Here is a 19,255-nt window from a genome sequence, read left to right on the forward strand (position 1 = left end):
ATCGGTATCATTACTGCTTTATTGCCACCTCTGTAATTGCAAGCAGCATTTCCACAGCTGGCATTTCAGTTAAAGCCACATAATAATAACATACTACAGAGGTAAGACAAGCCCTAACAGCACGTGTGTTTTACTGGTGTAAGTGACTCCGTGCTTGGACCTTACATATCACAGATCACAGCCCTGAAAGAGAGCTACTTGGATGGAAAACTGTAACCGTAAGCTGAAGGATGTTTCCATCCCACGCTGTTCAGATGTATATCAAGCAGCAGAGAATGGATTCCTAGAACACTGTGCTAGATGCAGCATGGCTGAAGCAAGCTTTGACCAGACTGCTATCACAGCCAAATGGCGATGGGATCAAAACACCTAAGCCTTCTCTAGGGTAACAGCACCGAATTAAAACTGTAACAACAACAAAGGTCCATCCACGGGCTCCACTGCTGCTCTCACCAGTTTTCTGCGACAGTCAAGAAGTGATGCCATTTGGAACAAAGACAGACAACATCATCATGGACAGTTCTCCCTCTCCCTTTACCTTGAGCTGTGAATTCCACTCTAAGATTACGCTGGCAATACAGCCACTGTGTGTGCAAAGCAGGGCGGGCGGGGGAATAAAAAAGGAGAGTTAATCCATGAGTGGATTAAGCAAGTGACTGAGAAGTCATTCTGAAATCCTGCAAGCAGAGAGGAGCACATTCAGCTGAGGACCAGCTTTGCCCCAACTTTCTCTAAAAGCAGAACAGCACCAGCCCTGCGCTACCATGCACACACTGGTAACTAAGCCCTCAAACAAGTAACAGCACCGTAGTCTTCATGGAAGGAGAGCAGCATCTGCAAATCAGCTAAGCTTTCTCAAGAGGCACATTTGCAAAATGCTCCTAAATGCGAACAGAGGAAGGTTAAAAGCAGGATATGTAAAACCACAGAGGTAAGCAAGCCTAAAATAAAATGTCATTGTGACCTCAGCCACCAGTGTTCAGGTTTACACCAGGAATACACTGTCACATACCACTTACCAGTCCTTTCTTAACACACAGAATTAGTCAAGGACAGGATTTATACTCAGGACTTCCTGAAGACAAACATTCTGATTCGAGTCATTCATAACCCATGCAACCATTAGTTATGTTTTCGCCATAAATACTTTTAAGTGACTGTTGAAAGGAAAACCTAAATGGTCCTCCTGTAGCATAAGAGGAGTTTCCCTATCCATTGCTTTAAGGACTGCCAGATGTCCGAGTCCATCAATTAGCTACAAGGTACAACCTTTTGATTGCAGACTAAGATACGAATAAGTGCACACCTAGTGAGCACTTATATACTTCTATTGTCATCCATATGTACTGCAGCAAGCTCCAAGCTACATATAAATGTAGCTGTTTTATAACCAGAGTCTGAATTTGTCATTCTCAGCTGCAGATCAGCACGTAGCAGATCTTCTGGATGACTTAAAGCAACACTGTCACCTTCGATCCTACAATCCTGAGTTTAGTTTCATGCAAGTGAGCGTCCATGGGATCTCAGAGCAGTGGAAACACTCCTGTGATTAAAGAAGTTAATTCCCACATGGCCAGTTATTCTTACCAAACACATCCCCGCAGGATAACCAACACAAACACAAAGCCCTTGAAATGGGACACTGAAAAATACATAGAATAAGCACACTCTCAGCAAGAAACGAAGAACGACGGTATTAGTAGGACCACAGAACAAAGAAGACTGTTCAGATAGATGCTTAGGTACGAGTTTCGAGTGTACACTCGAAATCTCCAGTATGGATTTTTAACTTGTCGCTTTCAGTCTGTAACTAGGACGGGCTCCAACGCGCTGTCAGTTCCGTGCCCGGATAGCCCACCGCCAGCCTTTTCACTCAGCTACCCCTAAACCCTCTACGGCAGTGCGGGCCGTCCCACGCGAACCGCAGAACCAACGACAGCGCCGAGCCTCCGAGCCTTCCGGCCGGGGTCAGAAGATCCGCCGGCACAGAAAGCAGCGCAGCGGAGCCACGCGGAGCTCCCAGCAGCGTCTCTCCGCCCGCCCCGTCCCGCGGCCAGCGCCGGCCGGCCCGCACCGACCCCACCTGCGCGGCCTCCAGCAGCGCGGAGCCGTGCGGCGGGACCGCGGGCTGCCGCTCCGACGGAAGGAGCTCCGCGCCGCTTTGTTCGCCGCTCCCGCACCTTAAGCGCATCCAAAAGACCCGCGTCCCCATCGGAACAAGACGGCGGAACGCGGAAAGGCGGCAGAAACGCGGGCACGCCCGGCACCGAGCGCGCCTCAGCCAGAAGCGGGGCCGGCAGCCCGCGCGGACCGAACCCGAACGCGCGATCCCGCCCGGTCGCGGGGGCGCCGCGCAAGGCGCCGCGACGGAACGCCGGGAGCGCGCCGCGATACTGCGGCAGGCGCGGGGCGACGAGCCGAGCGGCGCCCAGAGCTCTGCGGCACCGCGTCCGGCTCCGTCCCGCCGAGCGTCGCCCCCCTCCCCGCCTCGGGGCTCGCCGCCCTCCCGCACTTGCCTTCGCCTCATGCCGCCCGTGGCGCTGCCGGCGGGGCTCGGCGCGGCCCGGCTGGCCCTGCCCGCCGCGGACGGAGGGGCGGCGGCGCGCGCGCGCACACCTTGGCAACCCGCGCGCGGAGCGAAGAGCGCCGCGAGGGAGGAGCGCGTGCCGGAGAAACGCCTCCGCCCCCCGCCCCGCTCTCATCAGCGGGAGGGCAGCGGCTCCTGCCGCCGGGCACGCGGAGCCCTGAAAGAGACAAGTGGAAGGATAAGGAAAAAAAGACCACGCAGCCGGGCGCGGCGCGCCGCCGCAAAGGGACGCGGCGCCCCTCGCACCCCCGCGCTCGGCGGCGGTGGTACGCTCCACGCTCTCGAATCGGACAGGCCCGGCGCCGATTGGCCGCGCGGCGGGGCGAGGCCAGGGCGCGCCAAACGGGGTCGGAGGAGCGGAGATGAGAAAGGAAGGGGGCGGCCCGAGACGCGACCGCTTAAAGTGCCCCGGGCGGCGCGGCGGGAACGCGCGTCAACAACCGTTGGGCTGCGCGTGCCTGCCCGCAGACGGATATACCTACCGGGGCGGCCGCCGCCCCTCCCCGGCTTTCCCTGCCCGCCGCCGTCGCACCCAACTGCGGTGTTCGCTCCCCGCGTGAGAGGCGCACCTCGGCTGCCCCCGTTAACCGCCGCGAGGGTTGGGAGGCGCGTAGAAACCGGCGGGAGGAAGGTGTGGATCGGAGCTTGCAGTGGCTGGAGAGGCGCTTATAAAGTCATCGCGAGGAAGAGCTAAATATATTTTTGTTTAGGGTTGGCTTGGGAGAAGCTTGGAGCTGTGGTCATGGCAACTCCTCCTGTTTGGGTCGCGTCGTGCTCTCAGAAATCGCTGCTCGCGTGCGTGCTCTGTGAGACCGAGAGAATTACGTCAAGTGGATGAATCCGTGATGAATATCGCAGAATAACAGCGTAACGTGAAGCATTGTCAGCCGCTGTCAGCTGGTTCTTGTATGACAGATCCGCCTAGGTTGGAAATCATCTCCAAGAGCAAATCCAGCCATCAGCCTGGAGTCCCATGGCTAATCGTGTCCCTCAGTGTCACATCCGCACATCTCCAGGGATGGAGGCTTCACCGCTTCCCTGGGCAGCATGCTCCAACGCCTCACTGCCTCTCTGTTAAGAAATCCTTCCTTATATCCAATACAAACCTCACTGGAGCAACTTAAGCCTTATTACCTGTCACCTGAGGGCAACACCCTACTGAATACAAATTCCTCTCTGGAAGTTTTAGAGAGCAATGAGGTCTACCCTAAGCCTCCTCTCATCTAGGCTGAGCAGCCCCAGCTCTCTCAGTCACTCCTCATAACTCATGTTTAATAACAAAATCCTATTCTTCAGGAGGGTACTGAGCAGAGCATACAAATGTGTAAAATACAAGTACATAGGTTTGTATGTACATGCATACTTCTAAATGGTCTCAGAAGCTACTGCTTACTAAGAGTTCCCTACATCTGGAATAATAGTCAGGAAGAGCACTTTCCATCCAGCATTTATATATACCCAATATGTCTGTATGCATACATATATTTGTATAACATTTATCTATAAATACTTTATCTCTGTCTGCACCACTGTGTGTAAGCATAACCACATAGATGTGCTATCTTTGCCCACACTATGTTGAGTATGCCAGGGGAGTCAGCTGATGTACACCTGAACAGAGAAGGAATGCAAACCAGTACAGAAGCACTGTGAATAATCCAGGAATTAGGAATCAAGAACAAACTCAGGATTATGTCGTAACAACATCGTTAATACAAAAGTAGTCCACTGTTCCTTTCAACAGGCCTTTCCAGCAGAGGTAATTCAAACATCTGTTATATCCAGATCCATATAGTTCCAATCTCATATGAAAGCCACAATTTTCCAACTCTACCTTAACAGAAGTTTTGATCTTCAGAATCAATTAACTGTGTGGGGCTTGATTTTGACATGAAAAGCAGTCAGGTACAATAACATCCAAAACAAAATGGATACCATTCATAAAAGATGCACAAAATGAGCTCACGGCATGGCTGTGGAAATTCTTACTACTGTGTGGTGCAACAAATATCAACCTGAAGTGCACAATTCCCAAATCACTATCTATATCCCTGTCTGAGAACAGATGGAGGAAAGCCTTCAGCTGATACAAACTTGGCTCAACCCACTCTAATTACTGATGGAGTTTCCATGAGCATTGAAATTAGAGCTACCAGTTGCAATCAGTAGAGAGCCTGCTGAGTCAGCTTACGTGTGGAAAATCTGGCAAAGAGATCTGTCCTCACCTGAGTAGTGCATATGTTCATACCCGTGCAAGTACCAGATGGCAGTCGCACCTGCATCAGTGAATATTCCTGCCTCTGAAACCAACCATGGTTAATGAGTGGGGTAGTAGTTTTCTGCAGGTGAGGCAGCAGCTCTTCCTAACTTGATAACCAAATAATCAACATCTCCTTCCCTACAAAGACGTGAGATGAGGATGTGTTAGATTATGATGTGTTAGATTATTGAAAAATGGAAGTAGATGGAGGAGAGCATATGCAACACAAAAGACTTTTTAAAATGCTCCCAAAGAGGCCAATGCACATGGTGTGTCCATTGATTACTGGCTGAGCACTTGGCCTCTGGACAATCAGGAGGGCTATCAGTTTAACAGTAATCTTTGTAAAATGCTAATAAGGACCTGAATAATTCCCATTAGGGAATTGAAGAGCCATCTGCACTCAGAATGAAGCTGTCTATGGCACCCACAGCAGGACTCTGTCTGTACATTTTGCCTTGCTATCTTGGAATCCAGTGGCAGAGAGCCTTAGTCATATGACAGGGTTATTTGCATCATTACACTGTCCTATTCCCAGAGGAGTTTTCACAATGCACTGTAAGAGGAAGAGTTTAAACAAGCAGAACTAAAGCAAAAACAAAGCACTGTGCTTCCTTTACGTGTCTCCTTTTACTGCATGCACGTGGTGTTCAGAGTGGGAGGAGGGTGGAAAGCAGTATCAGAGAGAACTTCAGGCTAATAAAACACACCCTTGAGAGCACACAAGAAAAAGGGGCTGCAAGATCAGTACAAAAAGGGTTACTCCATATAAAAAAGCTCAGAAAGCTGAAATTCTGCATTGCAGCCTAGTAGAATACTGACGTTCCAGACTTGTAATGTGCAAGGTGAGCCCATTGCTGTGTGTTCCCTGAGGCTTTTACAGTTCTGCTGTTTAGCACTGGGCTAGATAACAATCACCTCACCCCAGCAAAGCAGTGATTCTCTGTGAATGAGTGCCTGCAAGCACTATAAAACTGGGTGCCTCCGGTAAGCTGACCAACAGTCAAGGCAGTAGTCCCAAACCAAGCCAGAGGAAAAATATTGTCATTCAAGAGTGAGTTCTTGAAAGGCAGTGAGCTGCTGCTGCTCAAAATAAGGTCACGTTATGGTACAGTGCCCCATTTTGAAAAATCAGTACATAAAAACAGGGCCTGATTTTTTATATATTCAGTTTCTAAAATAAATTACTAAAGGTTCGTGAAAGCCAGCTGCTGCTCCTGGTTAGACAAGGATTATAGCAAGGAAGACAGTTACAGAAGGAAACCCAAGGAAATTTTTAGTATTTTCATGGTATCAAAGCTGTTTTCACGTTAAAAATGTCCAGGGAATCTTACATTCTCTTCTGAAGACTTTCCAAAGCTCAGAACTTGCCAGGTGGATGGCCACTCCTGTGGGAATTTGTAATCTCTTTAAATACTGAGAACAGCAGATTCCATCATAAGCATACAGTCCTGGAGTAGAGTCTGGGACGCTTTGGGAGTTACCAAGCAAAAGCACAGCACAAGGATTTTCAAATGAGGAGACAATTGCTGAGTTACAGGGCAGGCTGGGAGGGATGCTGAGAGGTCATCTAGCTCCATCCCTGTGAAAGCACCTCTATCCTATCTGTTTTACTCTTAGAGACCTCCAAGGCTGAAAACACCAAGATCTACCCAGGCAAGCTGTTCTGCTCGCATGATTATCTCTTTTTGCTTTAGCTTTTCCACAGTGATTAACCTGGATCTCTTTTCCCATAATCTGAATCTATTTCTTATCCTACCCATCACAGATCAAGGATTGTTCCTTTCACCTCTGCAGAAGCCTTTCAGGTGCATGAAGACTTATCATGTCACTTTTTATTACATTCTCCAGAAGTAAATCCCATTTCTTCTTATCTGTCTTCCTAGACTACATTGCGAGACCTCTAGTGATACCTTTTGAGGCTCTGAGTTAGGCCAAGTGTTCCCAATTGAGGCCTCATCACCATTATGTTGAACGGGAGAAGCACTTGCTGTGTTCTGCAAACATCCCTTCTATTTATATAACTTAGTACAATGTCTGCAGTGCTAGAGGGTTTCATGTGCTTTCCACATTGATGTAAATTTGTAAGAGTCAGGTCAACAGCATGAAACCAAAGCACCACTGAAGCATCTGAAATGCTCTCCATTAACAACAGCTCTTATCTACTGTACAGAAGTGTTTCCTGCTAAAAGTCGCTGCACTGAAATTGCTGCCTGCTGGAGGCAATTTCATTGGGGATCTCCCTGATGGATTATATTGCCTTATTTTCTGATGCTCACATCTACTTGGATTGCTAAGGCATATTTGCTTTGTGTAAAAGTAATATGTATACAAATCAGCAACTGAATGTTTCCAAAATAAATGTTTCCAGAAGAAGCTGAGGGACTGCAGAAAAAGTCCAGTTTTACAGAGGTCTGAAAATTTGTTGTCTTCTGCATCAGCTGCAGCTGTTAGTAGGAAGAATCATCAAGTTCCGGGGAAAACATGAAGAGCTTAATCCCTAAGCAATAACACAGGTGTTCGACTTGTGTTTGAAATACAAGGCAGAGGTCATCAAATACCCAGCATCCTCTTGGATGCCAGTGGTTATTTATTGCATGAGCATTTGGATAGCTGTCATCTTTATAAAATGAAGCTATTTAACCCTTTCCACCACTGCTGAACACACAAGCACACAATCTTGAATGATGTTGTGTAATAGGGGTTGAATTCCAAATAAATTGCTAGCAGTGTTTCAATAAAAGAAAAGAAGCCTAATTCACTTAGGAAAGCTACTTAAAGGATCAGCAAGAAAAAGTGAAGGCTTCACTTGGTAAAAACTCCTCGGGTTTGACAGGAAAATAAAAAGCCAGCCTATTGATCCAATAAATTTTGAGCATTTTAAAAAAATGTTACTAATCCTTCAGGCTAAGCAAATGCACATTCAGATAGGATCCAGTAAGGAAAGTTTCCTTGTGGCTACATGCAGACCTGCTGAGCATTGAGTATGGACAGCATTTGGGATCATTTTAGGAATTAGAGAGGCTCTGGATCTGTTCATACACTCTATAGGCAATTTCACTGCTCACAGATTGTCCAAGTTGTAAAACATAAAATTGCAGTTGATTTTACTGCTACTACTCAGGTATAAGAAAAGCTAGTAAGAAACTTTCACTTTACATCTCTTCACGTTATGCTACATTACATTACATTACACTACACTACACCACACTACACTTTACTGTAAGTAAAGATACCTCTACTACAAGTAGAGATAACCCAAAACAAAGGCTATCCAAGGACAGAAAACTCCCTCCCAGCATTGTACAGGATGCTAAGGGCCAGGAAGAGTAGCCCAGGTAACTTTGACTTCATGGTTCCTTACAGAACAACAACACCTGGATCTGTAAAGACATGCAAGATCACCTTCAATTAGCAAAAGATATATATACAAAAAAAACAACTGTTGCCACACTATGTAATTAATAGCTTAAACAAAAACTCAGAAGTACAGCACTTCCTTTTATGCAGCTAGCCCTTGGGAAGGACTAGAGAAATGGATTTAAATATATCTTGGTCAAGTACAATGGAAAGAAAGGCCTGTGATATCATCACTGGGACATATAATTGGTTCTTGACCTAATTTGGGCTATACCAATCCTGCACAAGAGCTGACTGGGCAGGACTTCCCCTGGAGCTGGTTTACTCAGCATAGCACACGTTAAGGTCTAGAAGGTATGTTTAACACTTCGAGTTTAGCCTGAGGCACGTTTTTTTTTTTGTGTATTTGTTTATAAAGCAACATCATTTTACTCCTTTAACCAAGCTATGTGGAGCAGCTCCCTTGTGTTGCCTAGAAATAACCAACAGGCCTGATTCTCAAACAAGTCTGAAAGTTTTCTTCAAGCTTGTATCTTACTCGTCGTTAGGCTCTCTTTAGCAGAAGGCTCTGGGGTTGAGGACCTTACTGTTTAACAAGTAGTATTAGACCTATCCTTTGGCAAACTATAAAGAAGACTCTACTTATGTGCCATCCAAATTCATCACTGTTTACAGAAGTATTAATAGTAAGAGGAAAGTAAATCAATGAAGTCACTTTATTGATCCTGAAAATGTGGAACTACTATTAATAAAACATGTTTATGTTGTTTTATGGATAGGTCAAAGTCCTGGTAGAGTGTGTTTGTCATTCTAATTTATGCACAGTTTCATCAACAAAGTATTTGTTATTGCAGCATTGTATTTATTCATCTCCTGTTTTCCTCCCCCACAGCCAGAACATCTGCTAAATATTTCTGAATCTAAGCTTGTTGGGATAGGGCCCGTTACTTTTACATATTTATGAACTGTGTGGTACACTGGCATTCATTCAGCAAAGACTGCTTCCCAAGGCTCATGTACGAATGACATAAACCGGTACTGGCTTATGTGCAGGAGGTCTACATGTGCAGAGTTCACAGAGGGGCTGGAAATCCTGTTACATGCAAAAGTACTTATGCTCCACTGCTGAAAAAGAACAGAACTATCTGCTAATATCTGAGTGATGCAAGAAGGCCAGAAAAAAAGGAAGAACTGGTACTTATGGTGATCTAAGGCATTATAAAGAAAAGTAATTTGAAAAAACTGAATGAAAAGAGACATCTCTTAGCATCAAATCTGGAGAAATATTCCAAACCTGCAGAAGATACAGCGCTTGTGTTAGTTGTAATGGAATGAACAAAGCAGAACATAGAACTGGTTTTCGGGTGGAAAAGTGAACAAATAAATCATTTCTGATTTCTGTTTTTCTTGTTGTAGTCCAGCATCCCATGCCAACACTCACACAGGCCCATCTTTATGCTGTTTACACACTGAAGGGAGTGTATTCTGCCTTCATTGTGTGGAGAACTTACACATGTGACTCCCATTAGCACAAACAGAAACTACGTTCATAAATTTCCCTTTTGTGCACGGACTGAGTGGGCCTGTCACTATTTGCTTTTCTGGCTGGGTTGCAAATGGTACCTTTCCAAAGTCAGAGCAGTAACATTTTCTAACCTTGTGAAAAAGAATGCAGCCCATCTCCTCTTGACTGTGAGAGCCATCTACACTTTGAGGATCATCTGTCTGCCTAAGTCCTTGCCAGCAACAGAACACAAGCACAAGCACAGCCTAATAGCCTTAATGAGATTACAGCTACAGATGCCCCTGTGCTGCTGTCTGGCCAAGGAACAGAACAAGCACCAAGTTCATTTAGAGAAAAAAATCCCCTTAACCTCCGCCTGAGTGGGTTGCAGTCAGATCAGAATTTCAGAACGACAGTGAGTGAGATCCACACACTGATTTCCTTCTTCTTACAATTGTTTTGCAATGCATTATTTTTTACAAAGCAGTATATTCTCATAGATCTTGGGATTTAAGTAATATTTTTCAGGTAAAATACTAAAACTGATGTTCTGTAGCCACAATGCATCTAGAGATGCCTGTTATTAGCTATATTAGATTGATCTCACCTATGACTTTTCTATGTTTGCCTACTGTCTGTTTGTATGCTTGCCTATGATATCCATATTCCACAGTGGAGTGTGGTGGATCTTTGCCAATATAATCATTATTTTTTTAATCAGCAGTTTATCTGATGCATCTGTTTGTAACTCTATCCTATGTACAGAGAATACTCTCTCTGCACCTGTTTCAAGCAGCGTTTGGTTTACTTACTGCTTAAATTCCTAATCTGAACACAAACAAGTAAGTAAGTGTGTACGATGAAGCCTGGAATTAAATGAAACAGCTGACCTTTGGATAGTACCATATCAGCTGGCTAGAATGCAAAACCTGGTATCAGTGCATTAAGGTACCCACTGTGCTGCTCTGATTACAGCCTGCAGTTGCTGCCGTGCAGATTTCATTGAGCTTCCTGGGTGCCAGCAAGAGAGAAACCCAGTGCAAATAGCTAACTCTGTAGCTCCTGCGGGACTTCGTGCCTGGAAAAGAAAATCTACTAGCAGCCCCTTTGCAGATTTTGCATGAGGCCTATTTAAAAGGGCTAGCACAAAAGAAAATTCCTTCCCTTATGAACAGCAAAACCCATAATATCATAGTATCAAACAATAAGTAACGTTTTCAGCAGAAGGAAGGAGAGGCCAGCTGGGTCAGTACTCACAGAGCACGGCTGTATCGTCACCTTCTCCAGGCACAGACCAGCTCCTCCCCGAGGGGTGCTTGCAGTTCACCCACCTGTGCCACAGCTGCCACCCAGAGCAGAGAGCTCCCTCGCTTCCCTCGTGCCCAAAATTGCCCAAACAATTTGCTCTTTCACTAGGCTGGCAGGATGAAGCCAAACTAAGAAGGAAATGGGGTCTGGGATGCAAAGCTCCTGCTGTACATCTTGCAGGGTATTGGGGAGATGGTGTGATGAGGCTCCGGCTGCCACTTCGTCACTGTTGCTGTGGTAACGGAGCAGTGGTCTCCTGCGGCCTGGTAGCAGAGGCAGCAGCACTGAGAGCAGGCATTGCCCCCTCCTCTGAGGCGTTCTCTGGCAGAGGCAGGACCCAGTGCCTAAAACAGGCTCTGTCACACCGAGCATTTCCTTCCCCCATATACACGCTTTAGGTTACTCCCCTCACCGAGCTCTGTGGTGCCTGTCAGTCTCATTTGTATGGTATAACGAAGCTGGCACAAACCCGAGGGAGCCCGTTGCTTCCTCTGGGAAATACTGTGTCATGTGAAAACAGGAAAATGGCAACCTTGTCCTGGTAAACATCTGAGCATCACTCAGTCATAGGCTCACAGAATGGCTCAGGCTGGGAGAGACCTTAAAGCCCACCCAGTTCCAACCCCCTCTGGTGGGCAGGGCTGCCACCCACTAGATCAGGCTGCCCAGGGCAATACATGCTCACCAGTACTTGAAGAGCAGCTAGGATAGAGGGAGATCATTCTGTCCCTTTCAGCAGGTGAATGAACAGCTGAGGCAGTAATGGGACTTTTCTCTGCCAAGATTTTCCCTGCCAACATGACTGAGTGCAGTGTATTTGTGAGGCCCCATCCACAGCTACAGCAAAGCTGCAGGGCAGGGAGAGATCCTTTGTTCATGTCCCCTGAAGTGAAAAGTCTGGACGGGATCCTTTCTGAGGATTTATTGGTGTTTTTGGTTTGTTTTAAATATTATTATTATAGCATTGACATTAATGGTAATATGACAGGACAGGCTATAGCAGCAGATACCTACAGACCCTGTACTCTTTGTAGAGAAGTCAGGACTGCAGAGCAGGCATTACGTTGCTGGACAATGAACAATTCAGGCTTGTTTTGCAAAGCAAATCCTTGGATAGCTAAATAATACCACTTGTTTACATGAGATTATTTATCTCATCTTCTTAATAAAATGTTGGTAATGGTTCTTTGTTGCTTTCCTTATTATTCTCTACTAATGCCAAGTGCTTCTTTCAAGGTAATAGATTTCCTCTCTCAGGACAGCAGTAACAAACACAGCTTTGTGTGCACGTAGGTGGTACAGACAGAAACAAATATGCATAAGTTAAAACCCACACATTTGTTCACTCGATTAAATTTCCTGTCCTCACTTTTAACTCAGATTGTTTGAGCTTCCCCTGGCAGTAGCTTATTGCCGTTTGCTAGACAAAGACAGGTCTCTAGATGCTAAAATCCAAATATTAAAGATCCCGTCATGACAGTGTATTAAATACCTTTTTACCCCAATATAATAGGAAGCAGCAGGGACAAGACCAGCTCAGAATAGCAGTAAGAGCCAGAAGGGTTAGCGTGTACTGAGCCAGATTCAAAATCTGTGAGTAGGCTAAAAAATTCTCCAACAACAATAACAATTAAACTCATTTTACTCTTCTTTGCCTCTGGCTTCAGACTCAGTTTACAAGCTTTTATGCAACACTAAAAGGATTATAACTTAACTCAATTTAGGAAAAGTTACATTTCTCCAGTGCTTTTGTGACTCTAAACCATGGGACTCTGAGAACGTCACCAAATGGAGTGGTGGCCACAATAGTGCTGAAAGACTGGTTATGAAAAAGTGCCTTTCCAAAGCAGCTAAAGAGCATCTAGAGCCAGTCCCAGTAGGTCTGGAGCTTGTATATTGCAGATGCTGGGCTTTAACAGCATCCTCTCCCAGTCTTTGCATGGCAGCTTAGTGGGTTGTTCAAGTTCCAGGTACATCCAGAGTTATAAGCATCTGGCCCCATACAAATGTAAGCTTACTAAAAATAGGAATGCATGTAATAATGCACCATGTTATAGTGGCCATTTTATGGCTTCTTCCTCAGTAATTTTAAATGAGAATGGAATAAAATCAGAAACTGGACTGTATGCTTAATCTTACATAGGGGAAATACTAGCTGGTAGATATAATTAGATATATCTATCTTGCTGATACACACACACATACCAACACTTTTATGGTTGGCTTGATGGAAAAGACTTGGTGCCTCTGGGTGTGATAGCACAAGGCCACTCAAAATGAAGCTGTCCCTGGAGAAGGCAAGCCTGAGAGGGAACAGTGCTGGGTAATGAACGTCTCAGAGAGATGTCAGGGAGAGGAGGTGGCTAGACTTGGCCTGCAGCACTGAGGAGCTGTTTGCATCTTTATCCTCTCACAGCCTGAGCACTAGCTAGAAGTATTTAATGGGATCACGATGGCTGCTGTACCATTACTCTTGGAAGAGGGTATAAAAATGACAGCAGTTAATAAGCACCATTTTCTCATCAGTCGCCTCATCAGACTAATTTTGCAAACAGAATGCTTTAGAGGCTAAAGGGCTGGAAATGACATTCAGACTGCTGAGTCCAGGCCAATGCCTACACATCTCAGTCTCAAGCACAAACAAAAAGAGAACTACACTAAATGTACATCCACAGGAAGGCACAGATTTCATAAACTGAACGGGAAGGCTAATGTTGGCACTTTCATTCTTCTTTAAGAGGCAACAGAAGCAGCAACATGAATGCCCTTTTGTCTATAAATGTCCAAACCATATTCCTAGGTGTGAAGTTCACTCACAGAAAGGACTGCTTGTTTGGAGTTCATGACTGAGGACAGCAATGAACCCTTAAAAAACCCACAAATGTGGTGGATCAGGGTGGAAACAAGCCTGTAATTGAGGAGACAGTTCAGAGAAGGGGTCCTTGTGTCCGAAGGAGGGGGCTGGCTGATATGAAATGGAGACATGCGTGTGGTCCAAGAGCAGGATAAAGGCAGGGAGTGTGTTTATGCGCGTAGGCAGGGAGTGGATTGTTCGCAGTGGGAGTGCATGCATATGATTTAGAGGTGGCCTTTTCACTTTTCCTTCTTCTAGCCACTGAAGGTTTGAGAAGTTCAATTTTCCAGACATAGCAAAAAAGTATCTCTTATAGTACTGTCATCATCAGTCACTAATTAGATAACTCTGACACACAAAACATGTGAAAAGAATTACTGTCCAGCTAAATATTGAGGTTCAGTTTTGCTCATAGTGTCCCTCTCCAGATGTTTTTCTTTTCACATCCATTTCATTTATTCATTGTGATCTACAGTTGGCCTTATCAGCAAGCATCTATGCTGTTTTTCTATTTTTAAAAGAGGGGAGCACATTTGCTCTGTTTTTGCTTGAAAATCTGTGGTGCGTAGCTGGTAAAATTAACTCAGAGTGAAATTTCAAGGCTTTTATAAAGTTATCACCTCACTAAAATAGATTATATGCTAAGCAATTTGAATAAGCTAGGCTTTCTTCCTCCCCCCCCTAAAAAAAATTAAAAAATCCGTATTTGATGTTCATGAAGATCCTTGCTCCTGCTTGTCTGTACTCCTATTAACTGCAGCTATAGTCATGCCTGTTATTGATGAGTTTCTGGAGAGCTCAGCAACTCAGCAATTTTATAACAGCATTATAAATAATTCAATCAACTGTTCTTCCTCACATCCAGATCTCACTTATTAATGGACTTTCTTTCTAGGCGGTATTTTCTCATCTCTCATCACCATCCAATCTATATTCTTGGAGGATGGATGTAATTAGCTTTGCAGTCCTTCTGCCAAAACTTCCACCAACTTCAGTCAGAAATTTGCCTGAAGAATGCCTAATGATAGCCTGTAGGAGTTGGTCCTATTTCTGTACAGCGGGAGCAGGCTGAAGTGAATGAATACAGGTGGGCAACACAGTCCCACGGGCGTCTGAATCCCATGGGAGGGTTTAACTCACAAGTATTTTAAGAGAAGCATGAAAGAGTGGGTTGGGATGTATGAGAGAAGGCAGATGAAGAACATGGGGGAAACAAAAGAGGGTGGAGAAGCAGAGCAAGTTCAAGATTTTCTATGATTAACCCATGTTAAACCCTGTTTGGCTGTGGATTTGTTTTTGTTGGTTTTGGTTGTTCGTTTAGTTGGTTGTTTTTATTTTAATCTTTTCGAATAACAGAAGAGCTGATTTTCTCTCTCTCCCCTTTTCTATCATCAGACAGCTGTGCAAATATTTTAGCATGTGATTGTAGAAGCACAACACTAAAAACTTCTGAACTGTGCCAAGAGTCAAGTACAGGAAAACAAAAGGCAAAAGCCTGGGGTAGGTCCAGCTGCCAGGACTGTCCATCCCCAGGAGAACTGGACAGAGGAAAAAGAGAAGAAAAAAGGAGGTCTGATAGCTTTCATTGCTTACAGTGACAGTATTCCAGGTCATAAGGAACACAGACTTGTAGTCTTTTATAAGCAAAGGTATCAAAGCAATTAGCAGTCTATTAAATCTCTGCTTTCTTGGAGGTGGTGGTTTTATCTGCAGCAGCAATTGCTTGCATTGTACTTGTACAAGATACTGACTTATCAGGTTGCACGTTCATTGAAAACCCAACTTACACCTTACAATATGTCAGCCGTTGAATTTGGGAAATCAGTGCTATGTGCTCAGTATGAGGTAACACTGCTCTGGCATGAAACACTTCTTCCAGCAGTTTTGAGGGTTTATCAACAAAGAAGTGATCCAGGTCAGCCAACATAAGATGCATCTCTTCACAGGTTCTCTGAGGAGTTTATGCCACATACGTGTGGGCAGCAGGTGATAATGAAAGCCTAAATACGTCATGGCCAGGAATCAAGTTGCACAGTGATTCTCTGCCAAAGACTCCTATCTTCTTACTGCAGAGGAATGACTTAGCCCTTAAAAAACTCAGCTTTCACTTGCAGTATCCTGACAGAACAGCTTTATCTTTCCCTACTGCTTAATATAAAGCCATAGATACATAGCCATGCCCTATTTTCCTGCAATGGAAAATGCTAAGTTTTGCAAAGGAATGTGCAAAAATTCATCTCACTAGTGATCAGCTGAAGGAATAAGATTTCTTACTGAAGCTGGTTATAATTCTCTGCACTGAAACGTAGAGCTGGCTATGCTGAGTGTCATCTCCTATCCTACGGAATTAAGCAGGTGGTTATTAAAACTGCACTAATTACACCCACACCGAACACACTGCAACCCTAAAGGAAGACATTCCTCCTTCCATCAAAGACAGCAAAATCATTTCATCATTTCAGGAAGCTTTCACAGTCCACACTTCCTCTAACAATTTTCATTCCGCTTCACTTAATTACCTGAATTATTAATTAATGTTAATCAGCTAATGCTTTGCACAGTGCTTTGGCTTAGTAAAATACTGTATAAATCCTTGGTATGAATGATTCATTAGGCTGCTATTTGTTTTACCACTGTTGCTTTCTATTCTCACTGTTTTGCACATTGCCCTTCAGAGGCAGTGGCCAGGATGAAGCCAGTGCTGCCATGGTTATTGTTCCCAGCCTAAGCTGTGCAGCCAGCAATGCCATCTGGCATGGCAGTTTGAAGATGGTAGCTTTTCTAGCAGTGCCATTTTTATAGAATCTGAGTGAAGATCTCATGCCCCTTTATTCACTTGGCAGCATTTTCACCTTGCCACCTGGCTCAGATTTTAGCCTTAGCTGCAGCTATCCCCTTACCATATCTGCATAGTGAGGAGACAGACAGAGGCTCTCCTCAGTCAGCAAGACAGCAGAAAAAAGGGGTGGTTGCAGCCTCCCCCAGAGGGAGATCTGTTTCTAGACTGAATCCTGGAGATATCTGCAATTCTGTGATTCCTTCAGAAAACCTATCCAGCACTCTGTTAATGTTCAAAGAGACAACAGACTGCAGCAGCAGCTAACATGGCCCCAAATGACAGAGAAGAGGCTTGTCTGTGACCGAAATTCCACCCTTAGCAAAAAGGTTTGAGGCCTTCCAACTTCTCCACAGCGTGTATGACTCTGAATAGGCCGTTTACAACTAGATGTAGAAGTGTTTCCTTTTGGGTGTCTCAAATTCTGGTTGTTCTGAGAGACAGAGACACAGTTTAAAAACATGACGGTACACATCCCTCCGATGGCAGTCAGCAGGCCTCATAGTCATTGTCTTTCCAGATCAGATGAGGTAAACATACAAAAAAACTTGGTTTGCTTTGTTTTTCTTTAGCTGTCAACCATACAAATTCTGCTTTATAACGGAGAGTCAAGTTCTTTCCTCCTTACTCATAAGTAACGTTCAACAGGCCAAATCAGGCCACAGTGATGCCAAAAATATAACTCTTCAGAACTTGGTAAACAATTTTGTTGATACTGCTGAAAATGGAGAATTGTTTTCTTAGTGCGTTGGCTCTTCAGAGCTAATGATAGCTCATTTCTTTGAGTCACTGAGCTTGACAGACCCAACTGTGAGTGCAGCCGGGCAGGCAGAGCTGTTGAATTGCATGATCATCTGATGCTCCACTTCAACTCCTTCTAGAGTATCTGAAGCAAAAGGCTGTCTCACATTCAAAAACATCAAAGTCTAGAAACAAAGAGCCTGTAAAGTTCCCTTCTTTCTTGCTAGTTCACTCCTAGACAAGCATAGGACTATTTCTAAGCCACAATATCCAAGTATAGTGCTAAAGGCAGGACTTCCCTCCCTAAACAGAGCTGTTGTGCTGTGAGGAAGAGAAGGCCAAATCTTGTGGAAGAAGGGAAAGAAGGGAGGAGAGCACCCAAATCATTCTGCCTTCTAATTCCCCCTTTCTTTTGTATTCTCACATTGTGAGCAGCTCTGGGCATGGTTTTGGAGGGAGAGTGAAGCCCTCCTTTCTTTGAATCCTTCTCATTTAGGCCCTTGTGATGTCTGGGATACCACTGCCAACAGCATCAGCTGCCAGCCAGGACAGGTAAGCAAAGTGTCTCCTGTACCTCCTCCAGGTCAGTCCAGCAGCAATGCCCAGGGGCCTGCCCAGCAGGGGTACAGCACAGTCCTCCGTGCAGAGAAAAATGGGATCTGCAGCAAGACAGCAGATGGGGAGCACAGAGACAGAGAACAACATGGAAGAAAAGAAAAGGGAAACAAATGGACAATTGCAAGGAAGAAATAAACAGAAAAATCCTAAGGAAAATCCTTTTGAGCCACGCAACGTGTTTTAATTTGATTTCTGGTTAAAGCACCGGAAATAAGGCACTCTTGTTCTGAGGCCTGTCTGTGCATGCAGACATGGAGGCTTTATACAGGCAGCATGGACAAAGGGACTGAAGTTATGCACTATGCATATGTGCATAGTGTTATATATACGCAGTACCATAGCTCTGAGAAGTACAGAATTGTGAGTCAAGCCTTGCATCATGATGGATTTTTGATCTTTAAAGAAAACAAACAAACAAACAAACAAACAAACAAAAAAACGGACTGTGAGCACTTGCACTGAAAGCATGAGGATGGAAAAAAAAATTGGTGAGGACAAACAGTAGTGATTTTATGAAGGAGCTATGAAGACAGGCTGAGGGAGCTGGGCTTGTTCAGCCTGGAGAAAAGAAGGCTGCACAGTGACCTCATTGCAGCCTTTCAGTACCTGAAGGGAACCTACAGACAGGAGGGGAATCAAGTCTTTGAAAGGCTTGATAACAGCAGGACAAGGGGAAATGGTTTTAAGTTGAGGGAGGGAAGATTTAGGTCAGATGTCAGGGGGAAGTTCTTAACAGAGAGAGTGGTGAGGTGCTGGAACAGGCTGCCCAGAGAGGCTGTGGATGCCCCGTCCCTGGAGGTGTTCAAGGCCAGGTTGGATGGGGCCCTGGGCAGCCTGGTCTGGTATCAAATGGGGAGGTTGGTGGCCCTGCATGTGGCAGGGGGTTGGAGATTCGTGATCCTTGAGGTCCCTTCCAACCCTGGCCATTCTGTGATTCTGTGATTGCTGAAGTTTGTCTGCCTGTCTGTCCACCTGTGCTGGAGAATGAACGTAAGCTGAGTTCTCTGCAGCCGTGTAAGGGTACTGCTTTACGCAAAGAGAACTCCAATTTGTGCTGTCATGATTGATGGACTCTTCCAGTGAGCAAACGCTAAGTTTGGATCAGTATACAGTAAGAGGATGTTGATTTGCTTTTGGATTTCCCGATCAGAAGGCAAGGAAACAGGCTTACTCTGGATGACTGGGCA

The 19,255-nt window shown here is 45.1% G+C and overlaps 1 protein-coding gene across 1 annotated transcript in view; it reads right to left on the reverse strand.

Moving 5' to 3' along the window:
- Positions 1-2,196, reverse strand: part of MICAL3 (microtubule associated monooxygenase, calponin and LIM domain containing 3) — a 154,633-nt gene extending 152,437 nt beyond the window's left edge. The window contains exon 1 of the mRNA XM_042838116.1: positions 2,181-2,196. The gene's annotated coding sequence lies outside the window, so the exon portion shown is untranslated. The remainder of the gene's footprint in view (positions 1-2,180) is intronic.
- Positions 2,197-19,255: the final 17,059 nt, after the last annotated feature.

The sequence above is a fragment of the Centrocercus urophasianus genome, unplaced genomic scaffold, assembly GCF_019232065.1.
Source record: "Centrocercus urophasianus isolate 14NV4802_14NV808 unplaced genomic scaffold, USGS_Curo_1.0 seq_73, whole genome shotgun sequence".
Taxonomy (NCBI): domain Eukaryota; kingdom Metazoa; phylum Chordata; class Aves; order Galliformes; family Phasianidae; genus Centrocercus; species Centrocercus urophasianus.